Raw genomic sequence first — 16,200 nt, 5'->3', positions numbered from 1 at the left:
TTTCTATCCTTTCACCAAAGAGCGGGAAGAATTGGAGAACCAGGTGGATCTTGGAGACCATGCTGGGAACAAGGGCAGAGCAGATTCCTCTGCTCCACTATTCGATTTGACTTGGTAATAAAATTATTCAAAAGAAGTTGGTAAACTTCTATGCAGCTTAGTTCAAATTCCTGAACCTGGAGGCCAGGAGGGGAGTTGGGATGAACGGATAGAATTTGAATGTGAACTTTAACATGCATTTGGGATTAGTAGCACAATGAGAACCAGAAACCTAACGTTGGCGTCCAAAAATGCTGGTGTAACCGTGATCTGACCTGATATTGAAAACTAAATGCTCTATTCCGCGGGTCGTACGAGGCAGGGTGAGATGGCAGAAATACAGAGCACGGTAGATAATCAGCTTCACCTGGATTGATTGCATGGTGGCTCTGGGTGAAGGATCACTTGGTAGCAAAAGTGCCAATGTTAATTGGGATTATGAAAGATAGGTATTCGCCTTTCTAGGTTGTAGGGACAAACCTAAGCCAGGAATTAGGTGTCAGCCCTAACATGAAATAATACAAAGCAATGACTGACTGTGCATGTAAGCAAGAGAGAAGACTGATTCGTCTTACATAAAGCGTGATGCACAGGAGAGGGAGAAAGGCAGAGGGGGCACATTTTCCATCTTAAGAAGACAACAGTAGTTTGGAATCCAGCCACTGTGGAATACACTAGTCTTCACATACTGCTTGCCTTAGTTATGAATGATTCAGGAGCTGAATGGAGCTTAACTCAAAAGATACAGATTTCAGTGGATATAGCTGGAAAAGGTAGGATCTAATAGTACAGTTACTAAGCTCACGTAAACAATTCAACTCGTAGATGTGAACTAATCATTTTGGAGACGATAATCAGAACGCTTTTTTTTTTAAGTTTATTTGCTTTGAAAAAGAGAGAGTGAGCTGGAGCGGGGGAGGGGGGACGCGGGGCGCGGGGGCGGGGAGAGAGAGAGAGAGAGAGGGAGGGAAGGAGGGGCAAAATCCCAAGCAGACTCCACACTGCCAAGTGTGGAGCCTGATTCAGGGCTCGAACTCATGAACTGGGACATCATGACCTAACCCGAAATCCAGAGTTGGTCGCTTAACTGACTGAGCCACCCAGGCGCCCTTCTCAGATTAAGTATTATAGTCTCTGAAATTCGGGATGCCTGGATGACTCAATCTGTTGAGCGTCTGACTCTAGATTTCGGCTCAGGTCATGATCCCAGGGTTGTGGGATCGAGCCCCAAATTGAGCTGAGTGTGGAGTCTGCTCGGGATTCTCCCTCCCTCTCCCTTTCTCTCCCTCCCTCCCTGCCTCTCTCTCGCTCCCTCTCCCCCCTCCCTCCCTATTCCCCCCTCTTTCTCCCTGTCTCCCCTCCTCTCAAAAATAAATAACTTTAAAAAAAGCTTTAAAATTTAGATATTTAAAAAAAACACTTAATCTTAGAAATGAATGTTTTCAGCAAGAAGTAAAAGACCCACCTTAGTCCAAATATTACATAAAAGTATAGATCATGTAGTATAGACCCAGAATAGGACAACAAGATACTAAGTGGCTTAAATTTTTAAAAAATGTTTACTTATTTTTGAGAGACAGAGCGTGAGCGGGGAAGGAGCAGAGAGAGAAGGAGGCAGAATCCAAAGCAGACTCCAGGCATCCAGCTGTTAGCACAGAGCCTGAGGCGGGGCTCAAACTCATGAAACATGAGATCATGACCTGAGCCAAAGTCGGACACTTAACTGACCAAACCACCCAGGTACCCCTAAATGTTTTTGAATGAAAATGGAGAGAAACATAATGGACTGGTCCAGGGAGGACTTTCACCAATGCCCTAGTACTTAGTGAAGAGTAATTAACAGTTAACATCATACCAAATATATATAATTGTTGTGAATTATTCTTTATTCTAGTGTTCTGTCTTACTTTACTACATATCCAGAGCTAAGAAGCAGATAAAACATAAATTTTAAGGGGATATAAGGAATCTGTACAAAGTTGGTTTCAGAGTTTTCAAGGACTGTCTCAAATAAGGATAAGTAAATATACAAATACATGAAGGGCTGGATTGGGCCATCCTCCCTGTCATTATATTCAGAGCAACAGTTCCTATTTTCAGAATACAGGTTTGTCTAGAAAATCGCCTGGGGGCGGGAGGGGAGAAGACAGAGACGGGCCTATTCTAGCTCCTTAATTTTGTGACCAAAAATGAATAAACCTCTTTTATCCTTATGTTCTTTAAAAACGAAAGAAAAGAGAAACAAAAAGGCCTACCCCCTAGCTCCCTGAGTCGGTGTGAGATCGATAGATAATAGGTAGATATACACTGTGGCTGTGACGCGTGCGTGCACACTCTCGTGAGATCTGCGTTTGGCACCTACAACAGTTACAAAGGTGCCCGGTACCCTGTGGCAAACCACCTGTGCCTGACATCTAGCTAATCTTTTAAACGTTTGTTGTTCTTTCTTTCCTATCTCTGCCTCTTTAAAAAATACTTGATTTCCCAGTTCTTCCTCCCTAGTCAATGATTTCATTGTGAAAAGGAGAAAGAATTAAGACGAAGAAAGTTCCACCTCCTTTTAACCATTTAAAAACATTCGTTATTGTACCTGCAAACCATGTCCCGTGTCTGTGTTGAAAATACAGACCCGTGAATACCCACGTTTCATCACTTTTGGTATTTTGCCAGTGGATAGTGTAGTGTCTTATTATGAGCCATAAGATTGCCAGCAATTTTGAGATTAAAAACATGGACCTTATAAATTGGACTGCATAAAAACTCACACAGCCAATGAGTTACAACTTCCCCTGGTGGTAAATATCTGCGATTGAGTGAGAAAGTAAGACACGAGAGACTCACCAATTAAAACATCTTTAAATGTTGACATTGAAAGAGCTTTTAGAGAATAACTAATGCAATTAATTGCCTTTATTGTCACCATTTTCTTTAGAAAGCTGATGCAGCATGAGGAAGGAACTGCAAGCTGAATTCAGAACAATCTACATTTGACCCTGGCTTCCACTATGTGCCAGAAGTTTGACTTTGGACAAATCATTTACCCCTCCGATTTTCAAATCTTTCACATGTAGAAAATGAAGCCTAATTTTAAGGCTGTTATGAAGATGATTAATCATTAGCTTGGTCTGGGCACAGTGACAGACTGGCTTTCCTTATTAGTCATAGAGCTATGACTTGGGTGGTGGTAGTTAAACAAACCCTTACTATTTATAGTTTCTGAAGCTCTTTTCGTAAATAATACCTAATTTATAAGCTTTTCAGTAAAAGGCAAGATAGCAGGGGCTCACCTTTCTTGATTGCTTGCTACAGATAGACGCTGCACTAATAACCTTACATCCAGTGCCCCATTTTATTCTAAAAACATCTCTTTGGTATAGGCATTATGATCATCATTCTGATAATAGTCTGGGAGAGATTAAATTCGTCACCGGAGGTTACTGGAAAGTGGCAAGCCAAAATTCGACCTCTCATTTCTGACATTTCTGAGTTCATAAGCACCGAACAATACTATTTGCTGAAAAAAACTTGATTGAATTAAACTAGAATAGAAGTCTCATGTAGATGACACTGCGTTTGGGCGACCTGAATGATATTTGTATTTCTTCCTGTGTAATGGGAAGATTTTGAGACTCAAATATTTTCGTAGTGTGCAATGACCTTCTGGAATTTGGAAGCTGCGAAAGATCATCTTGTCTACTCTATTTTTAACATCATATTCATCGTCAGATTTAGGAAGGCATACAAAAGAACTTTACTGTGACTATATATAGTCTGAGAGGTATAGCTGAATATAAATTTAGTAAGAAATATACATTCACAGGGGTGCCTGGGTGGCTCGGTCAGTTAAGCCTCTGATTTTGGCTCAGGTCGTGATCTCATGGTTCATGGGTTCAAGCCCCACATTGGCTTTGTCTTGATAGCTCAGAGACTGGAACTTGTTTTGGATTCTGTCTCTCCCTCTCCCTGCCCCTACCCCCTTGCTCTCTCTCTCTCTCAAAAATAACATTAAAATATATATATACATTTGCAAATATTAGGTTAAACAATTTTCTAAGTGTTTCTTAAATTGTTTTCTAATAAAAATAGCTGGTTTTCATCATGATACATGGCTATGAATAAAGAAGTTACTTACTTTGAATTTCAATCTTTAAGCTTGTGATTCACTGAATTGCAATTCACTGACTTTGCACTTTCAAGTGCAAAGTGCTGGCTCATAAAAAAAGACTGTTGCATAACTGATACCGTTGCACAATACATATTAAATAGTGATTATAATTTTAGTTGCATTTTCATTGCCAGTGTAATACGTATTTTGTGGATGTGTTTCTTATGGCTAATTTTATAGTGTTTTATGCAATTTTCTGCTCTGCAAAGACTGCATGAAACAAGGAAACTTCCTTGCTTCAAAATTCGATTTTTAAAATATATTTATTGATTTTCAATGTCCACGGGGAGGTTCCTCAGGGAGCAAACTCTTGAGACGGAGATTAGTGTGCAGTCTCCTGGGGAATACGCTAGGGAATACCCAGCAGCTGCAGTAGGGAGGGAATGGTTTCTACTCTTTCTTGGCAGAAAGAGAAGGGTTCTGTGAAACAGTAACAGCGAGGATTCAAGAAAGGTTACAGGAATGCTAAAGCTAAGAGAGCCTTGCAGAATTTTGCTGAACAAAGTGACTGGCCTTTTCTGTCTCTCTCAACCAGTCATTGAATGTAGGCCGTCTTTAGAAAGGAATGAATCATGGCCTTTGTGAGGTTGTTCTCCTCTGTGGAGGGCAATTACCCAGAGGGAGCAGCTGACTGGAGATGCTCAGAGTGCCAATGGAGGTAGCCTCAGTTGCCAGCGTTCCTTGGAAATTACCGTAGCTGAAGAGGCCCAACCTGTCCTAGGCCAGGATACAGTCCACGTGGCCTACACCCCCTGATGTGGGGGTATAAAAACCTGACCCTTTGCTATGGAATTGTATAATGCCCAATTTATGTATTAAAACCTTAACTCCCCATATGTCTGTATTAGAGATGGGCCCTCTAAGGAAGTGTTTAATGAGGTTCAGTGAGGTCATAAGGGCAAAGCCCTGATCCAGTACAACTGGCATCCTCATAAAAGAGGAAGAAACACCAGACCCGACTCTTTCTCTGCCATATGAGGGCAAAGTGAGGAGGTAGACTTCTTTGAGGCAGGAAGAGCACTCTCACGAGAAACTGAACCTTGCTGGAACCTTGATCTTTGACTTTTCATCCTCCAGAACCGTAAGACCATACATCTCCATTGTTCAGTCCCCCTAGGTTTGGTATTGCTGTGGCAGCTTAAGCAGACTAGGGCACCCCTTTCATTCTAAAAAGCGAGAGTTCTGTTTTCCAGGGAACCCAAATTTTGATGATTGGAACTAAGAGGGATATAAGAAAGCAGCCACAGGGATGGAATTTGGAGCTCGATCATTTGCCACCAGCTGGTAAGGAGGACCACGCTGCAAGTGGTAAGTAAAGCACCGGTCACCTTTGGCACACAGTGGCAATGCAACTGTTGAACTTCCCCACTGGAGAACTGAGATGCTATAGCAATGGAAAGAAATCCATTGGCTGGTATGATTTCTCAAGGATTTGAGAAATATGGATGAAATAGTAACTACAGTTACAATGGAATCAGATGACTGTTGCTAAGGGGGAAGTAAAGGTAATGAAAAGTTGATCAATTAACTGGAAATTCAAAGCTAAATGTTAAACTTGGAAGCCTTCCTTCATATCATGTAAAAGGAGTCCTCATCTCCTGTGGTGATAGGACAGAAAAGGCTTGGGGACCAGAACTTAAGAGTAGGTGAGCCCACAAGAAGTTTCAACTATTAATACGGGCCAGTTTGCTATGCCAAGGTCAAGAAGCTGATTAAGATGGAATGGAACCTTGACATACAAGAGGGAAACATCAGGGGGGATTCTCCTGAAAATAATGTAATCCCAGTTTACTTGGGACCCTGTCTAATGCTCTGGCAAGAGGGAAAATAGAATCACATAGAAATTCAGGGGTGGTTTTGCTCTGTATGCCAGGATTGATGGTAGGAGATTCTTCCGTAGAACAACTATTGGCAATGGGTGTGATGGGACCACCACAGCAATAGAGGACAGGACCTATCACTCATCATCAGAAGACTGGTGGTCACAGTTATCACAATGAGTGGCAGAATTGAGTGGCCTGACCTTCAAAGAGTTAGAGATGGTTAATAAAATACGGCACAAAATATATGGGCAATCAAAAAATACAAGTCAATCTGTACAATCGAAAGAAATCAAGAGTAGTCAAGAGGCTGAAGGCCATCACCCCAATAAAAACTTAATATTCCTTTCTCCGTGTCAAAATTTGAGCTTTCAGACTCAGATTAAAGAGACTAAGTCACCAGGAAGAGAGGGAGTGTAAAACATTGCAAGGGTACCTGGCATTGCTTTCAAGTCCTTGTCTGCAGGGAGTATGGCCTTTTACTTGATTAACTGGACAGTAGGTGAAGGGGAATCCTCCAAACTTGTCAGCACTGTTGAACACAGGAAGAAAGTTGACCAAAATATCATCAGGGTCAGTCTATTAGAGAGGGAGCATTTTTGGGGTCAAGTCATAAATGAAGTCCTTCCCCATGTTTGGCTCGTAGTGTGTCCATTTGAATTCTAGGCTCACCCTTTGGTCATTTATACAATCTCCAAGTCAACGTGCTTGTTCATTAGCACAAGCACCAAAATCGTTGCTTAGTCTTTGGGATTAGAGCTGAGATTAGGAAAGGCCAAATGGAAGCCTCTACGCTGGTCTTCTCTATTTTAAGCATGATGAAAAATGAAAAACAGCCTCACATCTCAGGTTTCATGGCAGGGATTAGTATCACCTTGAAAGATCTCACAGATTCAAGAGTTGTTTTCGCTTATATCTCCATGAATTTCAACAGTACTTGGGGGAATAAAAGGGAAACTGGAGAATACTAGAAGATTCCTGCAGATGCAACCAGGTGGTAGTTAGTAGCTCCAATTACTGCTCCTGTGCCAGATGTAGCATCCTGACTGGAGAGGGTTAAAATGACCTTTGATACATACACTGCAGCCATTGATGTGGCAAAGGGTTCCGTCCCTATCAGAAAAGATTAAAACCAGTTTGCATTCACATCACTGGCAATTGTATACATTTTAAATTTTGTCACAGAGGTTTGTTAAACATCCTGAGTTCTCCCACAATATAGTCCCAAGGGATCTGGACTATCTTGGTAGTTCCTTAACAAAGGGGTGTGCTTTATCGGTGAAATCATAATGTTTGGACAAAATGAGCAAGAAATGGCTAGCATTTTGGAAGTCTTGGGAAACAGTTTCTCTAAAGGGTGAGAGAGAAAATACTTCAGGGCCTGCCACATACGTAAAATCTTAAGTGAGTTCAGGGGCCAGGAACATGCTAGAATATCATCCAAAGACAACTAGTTGTACCTTGTACATCTCACGAGGAGGAAGGAGACACTGTTACTCTCAGTTTCTGAGACAGAATATTACATTTCTCTGGGAGTACTGTTTTGACCCGTATACTGGGTGACACAAAAATTTGCCAGCTTTGAAAGGAGCTCAAAGGAGGACGAGGTTTGCAGTAGGTGCAGGCTGTGGTATAAATAGCCCTGATGCTTGACCCATGTGATCCAGCAGATGCTATGACATTACCAACCCCATTCATGGGAAAAGATGTTTTGAATAGTTTATTATAAGCACCGATGGGAGTATCATAATGTGCCCTACTAAGGTTTTGGAACAAGACCACGACAAGTGCATCAGTGATTATACACATTTGAAAAACAGGTCTTGGCGTGCAGTCAGGCTCCTGCTGTCAGTAAGAGAGTCTGAACATGAGTCATCAAATGACGGTGCAGATGTAAATGCCCATCATAGGCTGGATTGCGTGAGACCAGCCAAGTCATAAGATCGGGGGATCCCAGCAACCAGCTGGATAAAATGACACAGCTACTGGACTTCAGGCAGTCCATCTTGACCACCCCAGTGTTAGTACAATGCGCTTATAAATTAAGTAGCCGTGGAGGCAGAGATAGAGGCTTTATATGGGTCCGGGAATATGAACTCCCACTTACCAAGACTGATTAGCTACCATTGTCACCAAATACCCAAACGGCCTGGAGCAGAGAACAACTCTTGAGTCCCCACTATGGTATTATCCTTCAGAAAGACCAACAGGTTTCCAGCCAGTTATTCATACAAGGCATTTGCTATCTTAGAAGAACCAGCATTTTCTATATTCTGGGCATGCTTTCACCTTTCTTATCCTCCGGGCCTCAGCACCACGATCCAAGGACTTAATAGAACCTTTTTTTTTTCTTTTTTCTTTTTTTTTTTTCTCAATTGTGTGTGAGCCTGCGTGATATCACATTAGTCCAAAGATGCATTCTATAGCCACGGAGGTGAGGGAGTGGGCCCATAACTTGGATTCTACTGGTTGTATCACAAAACATACTACACAGAACCTCGTAGGCTGATGGCAAGTTGGATAAGGCCCTTGAATCCTTATGTGAAAAGCATCGGTTTATAAGCAAAACTTTATGAGAAGGGGCAATATCTCCCTGGGTGCAGTATATCCTTTGTTTTGTTTTCTCCAGCTCTTTTGAGAACGGCCGACAAAAATTATATGTAGTTAATGCCATGTTTTGACATAGGTATACATTGATTACCGTCATTACGTAATATTACGCCAGGCTTCTGTGTGTTGTGAGATCTTGCGATCTACCCTCTTGGCAAATTCCGAGTATAAACTACATTATTGTGTTATTAGCAGTGTGGGGAGAAATGGTTCATAGATTCAGGTCATTGGTGTGAGTGGGACGTAGAAGCTGTATTTCTAGGTATTTATAATGAAGTTCTTCTGATATTAAGCAAAACACACATCCGTGTAATTGATTTCCTTGGTAATGAAGTAAGGTGAAGGAGAGTATCACAGTAATCTTATTAAGAGTTCCATTTTGGGAAGGGGTTCATTGTGGCAATCCTGTTACGATTTCAGAGCTGTAAGGGGTCTTGGAATTGTGCGGTACAATCTCAGTATTTCACATAGTAGGAGACCCAGAGAAATCAAGGGGGCGCTTTCCTGACTTCCAGAGCAGTGCTATTTCCTCTCCTCTCCCTTGTTCCACAAGAAAATACACAGTGGCCAGCAGCTCAGCCTACTGAGGCTGTTTTTCTTAACATTGAATCTGGTTCCAATCAATCTGGATTTTTGAGTTGTTCTGTGATTGAGCTTTTTTATTGACTCGAAGGAGAAACCCATTGTACTCAGCTGCTACCTTTTATCAGCAACAGCTTATCTTACTTTCCTGGCTCTCTAAATACCTCATCAATAGTTAATGTCCTTTCCAGATTGCTCCATAAAACAGGCGAGGTTTTATAAGAAAAGTTGTTCAATACGTGTCCAAACCAAGTGTTAGATCCTTTGGTTTTGTATGAGTGGGTTTGTTTTTTCTGCAAACACGTCGAGATGACAGTCTCGAAGAATTTTCATTCTCCTTACACTTTAGAGATGACCCCTTCTTCCCCGCCTCATTGCTTCTCCTCGTGTGGACCAGTAGGTGTATGAAGCTGGGTGTTATGGGGCTGTGCCTCTCTTAGTTGTGAGTGAAGGAATTGCACACACTGAACAGGATTAGTTATGCATCTTGTTGTTGCCAGGCACGATGCACACATGCGTGATTTTACTGAACCCTCATAACAAATGTGAAAAGACTTAAACAATCCAAATAATGTTACAGGTGGAAAGACCCACAGAGAAGTTTAAGGAATTTTACAGAGAAATGGTAAATCTGGTTCCTTCATTGTATCCAGAGTGAACACTCATTTGTTGAACACTTATAACGTATAAGACAGTTTGCTAGTTACCAAAGACATAGGTAAGTAAATGTGTGTCTCTGTCCTTAGAGAAAATGTACTCTCTTATTTGAGGCAGACTCTTAATCAGTTAGAGTAAGGTGATGACAGAGATGAGAACATGAGCTTTATTGAAATATTAGTTAAGAACACACAAGGATTTTAAATGGAAAGGCCTGGAGTCGGTGACTTCATGGGAGCCAAAGTGAGATTTGTAGGATAGGTTGGTTATCAGCCCATGAGATGCCACTGAGGGAAGATACGATAAGGATTTTAAATGAAGGAGCCTATTGTGATAGTTGAACAGAAGAGTTTCACTGGAAATTTAAGAATTTGTGAAGCAGGGAGAGGACGGGAGCTGAAGTAGGGCGCTGAACCAGAGGATCGTGGTGGGTGTTTCTCTGTTGCCTATGTTTTCAGAAGAAGAAGATCTTCATGGGCCCCTGAGAAGGAACAATGGGCAATGGGAGGCAGAGGGTAGCAGCTAATAGAGCACATAATGCGTAAGGTAAGTTTGTTGTTGTTGTTGCTGTTGTTATTGTTGCTTTTTTTGTGAAGGTGAGGTAGTAAATGACCCAGAGCATAGGTCTCGGTGGGAAGAATAGATCTCTCTCCCTCTGCTAGGATAAAAGGAGGGGGCAGATGCAAATCCCTGCCAGGTATGAGGAAATCAAAGAAAAGTCTACTTGATATAAGAAAGGGAGAATGCTGGGTAGGACATTTGGAGAGATTACATAATTTGAAGAAGTAGGTTGAGGGAACAGAAGAACGAACTTACCAGAAAAGAAAAAGAGTCAGGCTGTGGGAGTCTGTCAGTGTTTGAGAAAGACCAGGAACTTTTAATGGCAACAAGCAGTGTGGTTATGCAATGGTTTTCTCGAGATGCTTACTACTGAGGGATCTGTGGGGTAGATAGAACATTTTAGGTATTTCGATGAAAGGGGAAACAAAAAGGAAAGTAACAAAAAAGGAGGGAAGTAAAAGCAACTATAGTAAACTAAGTAAAGACATGGAGATACACTGGTTAGAATATTGGGTTTATGTCAAACTCACGGAGCTATAAAAAAAAAAAAAGACAAGCTGTGCATAAGCTATGATCTACTCTGCGGAAGAAGGGTCCTTCTTCCACGAGTAAGGAGTCTCAAGCAAATTTGTGGTTTAAAAAATGGTAAGCCGCTGGATATGCTGACGTAGTGTAGACCTTTGTGGATAATCCTTGTCAGCTACACACCTTGGGCATGGACCTCCAGTGAGAGGACGTGGGGGAAGCCGTGTAGGGCAAAAGGTTTCAATCACATGAAAACACAAATATGGTATTTGGAGTTGGACAATAAAGGAAGAGGAGATCAGAGTTTTTGCAGTTTCAGAGTTCGAGTGGCTTAGGTGATAGGATTGAGCCCAGAAAAATGAGTGGAGAAAGCGGAGATGGGCAGAATGTTGTTCATTCCTTGACCTGTAAGACCAGGGCCTTAAATGGGCCTTCCGACATTATTTTGTTGGTAGAAAGGAATCAACTCCTTTAAGCTATTCCAATTCTCATCCTCCTCTATAAAATGTGGGTTTGCATGGTATCTATGATTAGTTTTAGCTTTAAACATAGTTTGGCATTATGAACACTATTCAAGTCTCATTCTAATCTATATGCTTCCAAAGATATTTCAGTTTTACTCAATCCCTGAAATTCCTCAGAACAAAACATGGATAGATGTATATAATTCTGTCACTTAATTGCCTTCATTGGCTTATAGAGGAAAATTAGGAGATTTGGGGGGAGGGGGGAAGAACTTTAGCATATTTATATTTGTGAGAGGCAGTGGTAAATGCTTTGTAGTTATTTTCACTATATCGTTGAAATCACACATATTTGTTGTTTCTTATATTTATAAGTTTTTTTTTTAAGTTTATTTAGAGAGAGAGAAGGAGAGGTAGAGAATGCACGGGGAGAGGGGCAGAGAGAGAGGGAGAGAATCTCAAGCAGGCTCCATCCTGTCAGTTCAGAGCCTAATGCAGGGCTCGCATTCACGAACCGCGAGATCATGATCTGAGCCGAAATCAAGAGTCAGACTCTTAAACAACTGAGTCACCCAGGCACCTCAACTTCTATAAGTCTTTAATATAAAGTTTGAGGAGTTAATGTGAAGAGCCTTTAAAACAATACCCACAAAATGATTCATGAGCACTAAAAAAATTGAGAGAGAACAACTGAGGTGTTTTTTTTTCGTTTGTTTGTTTGGTTTTGTTCTAAAGAAGCAATTACATCAACTTTAAGAGCCCAAACTTCAGTTTTTATGGTTTTATTAAATTCTAATTATTGAGACTAAAGCTTGCAAACAAGAAGACATTGAACCTTCTCGCTACAAAAGCAAGTAAGAAGTTGAATAAATTTAATTTTGTGAGCCCAAATGATATTGAGGGTTTCATTTTGGAATTCTATAATTGCATTTCGAAATGTATTGACTGTTAGAAAGAATCATCTGACCGAACTCTAATTCTTAGCAGTCAAGTTTATATTCTGTACAGGTGTAAAATGAAAAAGCCAGTGATTTTTTCAACATTTAATTTGGTAAGACATTTAAGAACTTGCAGATGCAACTCATTCAACAAGATTTGTTTGATAAACATATATTTCAAAGAAAGATACACTGAACAGAAGCAGAAGTATCTTGTGAACATATTTCTTATAAAGTCATAGACCCGAGATTATCTTCTTTTAATACAGTTTGCTTGGAACTTACCAATTGTCTCAACACTTACATAAATAATATTTTCTCCATTTGGAATTTGGTCTTCAGAGGAGAATAAGCTGAAGGAGGAAAAAGATATTTTTTCAATTAAGTGCAACTTGTAAGAAGAATGCAATGTTATGAGAAACACAATACTAAAACTGTATAGGAAAAAATGTGCCTTTCTCAATAAGATACCAATAATGTGCAATTAATAATGACAGATATGACTAAGAAACTGATTATAATATGTTGAACGTGTTCCAAGATTATTACTCTTGTATTACTCAGTGTCTAAATATTGGAACGTTTATTTGTTTAATTTGCTTTATTGTGGATACACGTTTAAATTTAAAGTTAGTTTAAAAATATAATTTGGATAAAGCTATTTTTATGTTCAAAATAATAACACCAGTTTATCAATAATTGAATCATTTAAAAAATTGAGATGTAATTGACATAACGTGGGGCATACATTATAATGATTTAGTAAGTGCATCATTTTAATTGTTTCCATTACCCTTTTCTTTCTCAAAATGTCCTAGTTCATGAAAAAATTGTATGATCATCCTACTCTGTTTTGGCCTTGAGGAGCTTAGGAGAGGCAACAGGGAATCATTGAAAAGCTCTTTGCAGGGTATTGCTTAACTTTTGTACCTGGAGAGATAAATGCAATCTGTGTGTGCAGAAAAGGAAGAAAATGGGGTCAGACTGTTCAGGAATTATGACAGGAATGTGTGGTCTTACTTTTTTTCTTAAAAATGGCACAAGAAGGACATCCTAAGGAATTTTAAAAAAAGTTAAAAATATACCTCAGAGAAGCATCCTAATATATCTTGAGTTTTGGGTTCTTTTTTTTCCTCTGAAAATTTTTAGAGACCCTTTTGGGTTTTTTTTTTTTGACTGAAAAGCATCTAGATTTTTTTTTTTTCAGTGGATGTTGCAAATAAATTATCACTGGGCAAAGGAAAGTATTCTAGCTATGCTTCCCCCTATTCTGAACTTGGGAAGTGGGAGCATAGTGAATTTTAATAAATTGAACAATCTCAAATCAACAGGGAATAGCATTTTAAAGGAATATTTTTATAATGGAAAGAATCCTTCCGAGGTGCAAATTACAACTCATAACGTGTTTTGTAAATTCCGATTTATAAGTTTTTACCTAGCAGAGGCAGGGTGTCAGTACTCAAAGATGAATATCTTTCCAGAATCTATTTAAAAAAAAAAATCACGTATGCAGGAAAAAGGAATGAATGTTAATTCATTACTTTAGAGTCACTCACAGGGGTCTGAGCAGGTAGTGTTAAGGAAAACTGCTCATTCTGAGGGGGGGATAATAATGAATAAGGCATAAGATGTATCCTTCATTGGTTCGCAAAATAAACAAGGAAGTAGACTTACCTATGCTTCTATGCAAAGTACCATGAAATGTTTTGAGTAAGTTCAAGCATAGACAGAAGGGAAGAGAGAAGGAATTAATATCATCAAATTCATTAATTTTGAATATGAAAAGTCTCATGGAGAACATAACATATAAGTAGAGTTGCCAGATAAAATACAGGAGGCACAATTAAATTCAAATCAAATGAATTCAAATGAAATGAATGATGTTTTAGTATAAGTGTGCTCCATACGACAACGAGTTACTTGTACTACAAGTTGGTTGTTTATCTGGTTTTTGAATCTAACTAGATATCCTCCATATTTTTTTGCTAAATCTGTCAACCTTAAATGTAAAGTAGGCTTTGGAAAAGAAAAACTTTCAAAATTAATAGCTTCGTTTATTAGGCATCTACTGTGACGTGTGGCAGACAGTCATGTGCATTATGTCATATAATTCTCAGCATAATGTAATATTATGTTTTAAACTCCATTTACTAAATGATAAAAAGCAGTATAGATCCAAAGGAAATACAATCAACATCTTAAGAAGGTATTTGGCACATCATTTTTATAGTGGTCTTTTTATGATTCTTTGTATGGTTTCAGCTATAATGTCTATTTTGTGTCTTTCTTTTCATTTATAATTTCATTGAGTTCTCTTTTTTCTTTGTTTACCCAAGTTTGTCCATTTTTAATTTTTTTCAAAATACCCACTCTTTTGTTGACTTTTTCTATTCCCTTTTTACTCTTCATTCCATTTCTCCTACTCTTACATATGTTTTTTCCTTTCTTCTAACCTTGAGCTTTATTTTTTCTTTTTATATTTCCTTGAGGTATAGTGTTATTTTTGAAGATCTTTTTTTCTCAGTGTAAGAATTTATCACTATAAAATTCCCTCTTCGAACTGCTTTTTACTACATCGCATAATTTTCGTTATGTTGTATTTCCATTTTTGTTTTCTTAAGATAATTTTTAATTTCCCTTTTGATTGCTTCCTTGACCCATTGATCATAAACATGTTTTTGAACTCTGACATATTTGTGAATTTTCCACTTTTTCTCCTGTGTTTATAAGTTTGATGCCACTATGGTCAGAAAAATGCTTTGTATGATTTAAATCTTCTCAAATTTTTTAAGACTTGTTTTGTGCCTCACTATATGATCTGTCTTGGAGAATGTTCCATGTGTACTTGAGAAAAAATACGTATTCTGTTGTCAGAAGCAATATTCTGCAGATGTCTGTTGAGTTCATTTGGTCTAAAATATAATTCAGGTCCAGTGTTTCCTTATTAATTTGTTTCTTTGGGGGGATGTTCGTGATAGTTTGTCTGTTGATGAACTTGTGGTATTCAAGTTGTTGAATTGCTGTCAGTTTCTCCCTTCAGTTTTATTTGCCTTATATATTTAAGTTCTGTAATGTTGGATGCATATATCTTTATAATTTTTATATTTTCCACGAATTTATCCATTTGCCGTTATATAGGAACCTTCTTTCTCTCTTGTAACCAGTTTTGACTTAGTATGTTTGCCTGAAATAAGTACTTTTTTGACTGCCATTTGCATGGAAGCTATCCTCCTTCCCTTCATTTTCACTCTGTGTGTCATTAGAGCTAACGTGGGTCAATTACAGGTACCATATTGTTAGATTTGGTTTTGTTTTGTTTAATTGGATAATTTAATCAACTTTATGCTTAATGTAAATAGTAGTAGCTAGAGACTTGCAATTGCCATTTTGATGGGTTTTTTTTTTCTAGTCCTTTTCTTTCTTCTTGTCCGGTTGTCTTCCTTTATAATCCATTTTGAAGTGGTACGCTTCAATTTCCCATTATCTTTTGTGTATCTCAGAGAGGTTTTGTTTTCTTTGTAGTTGTCATGAAACTTACATAAAACATCTTATAACAGTCTGTTTTAAACTGATAACCGTTTACCTTCAACTCTGGCCTTTTACTTTTCTTTACTTATATTTTATGCTATTGACATCATACTTGACATCTTTTTAGGTTTTGCAACCACTAACAAGTATTGGAGCCAGTTATTTTTAGTGGTGTTGTCTTTTAACTTTTATACTAGAAGTAGGTGATTCACTCACCACCATTAGAGTATTAGAGTTTTCTGAATTTGACTTTCATTTATCTCTACCAGTGAATTTTTACTTTTTATTTTTTATTGTCATTTCATTCCAAA

The 16,200-nt window shown here is 38.8% G+C and overlaps 1 long non-coding RNA gene across 1 annotated transcript in view; it reads left to right on the top strand.

The window, feature by feature from the left end:
* The window catches only part of LOC147582242 (uncharacterized), a 611,785-nt gene that overhangs the window by 326,645 nt on the left and 268,940 nt on the right, over positions 1-16,200 (top strand). The window contains exon 3 of the long non-coding RNA XR_015248680.1: positions 5,398-5,512. This is a non-coding gene — a long non-coding RNA (uncharacterized LOC147582242). The remainder of the gene's footprint in view (positions 1-5,397; positions 5,513-16,200) is intronic.

The sequence above is a fragment of the Puma concolor genome, chromosome A3, assembly GCF_028749965.1.
Source record: "Puma concolor isolate L17-30 chromosome A3, mPumCon1.1.hap2, whole genome shotgun sequence".
Lineage (NCBI taxonomy): Eukaryota > Metazoa > Chordata > Mammalia > Carnivora > Felidae > Puma > Puma concolor.
This window is presented reverse-complemented; position numbering and strand designations above follow the sequence as displayed.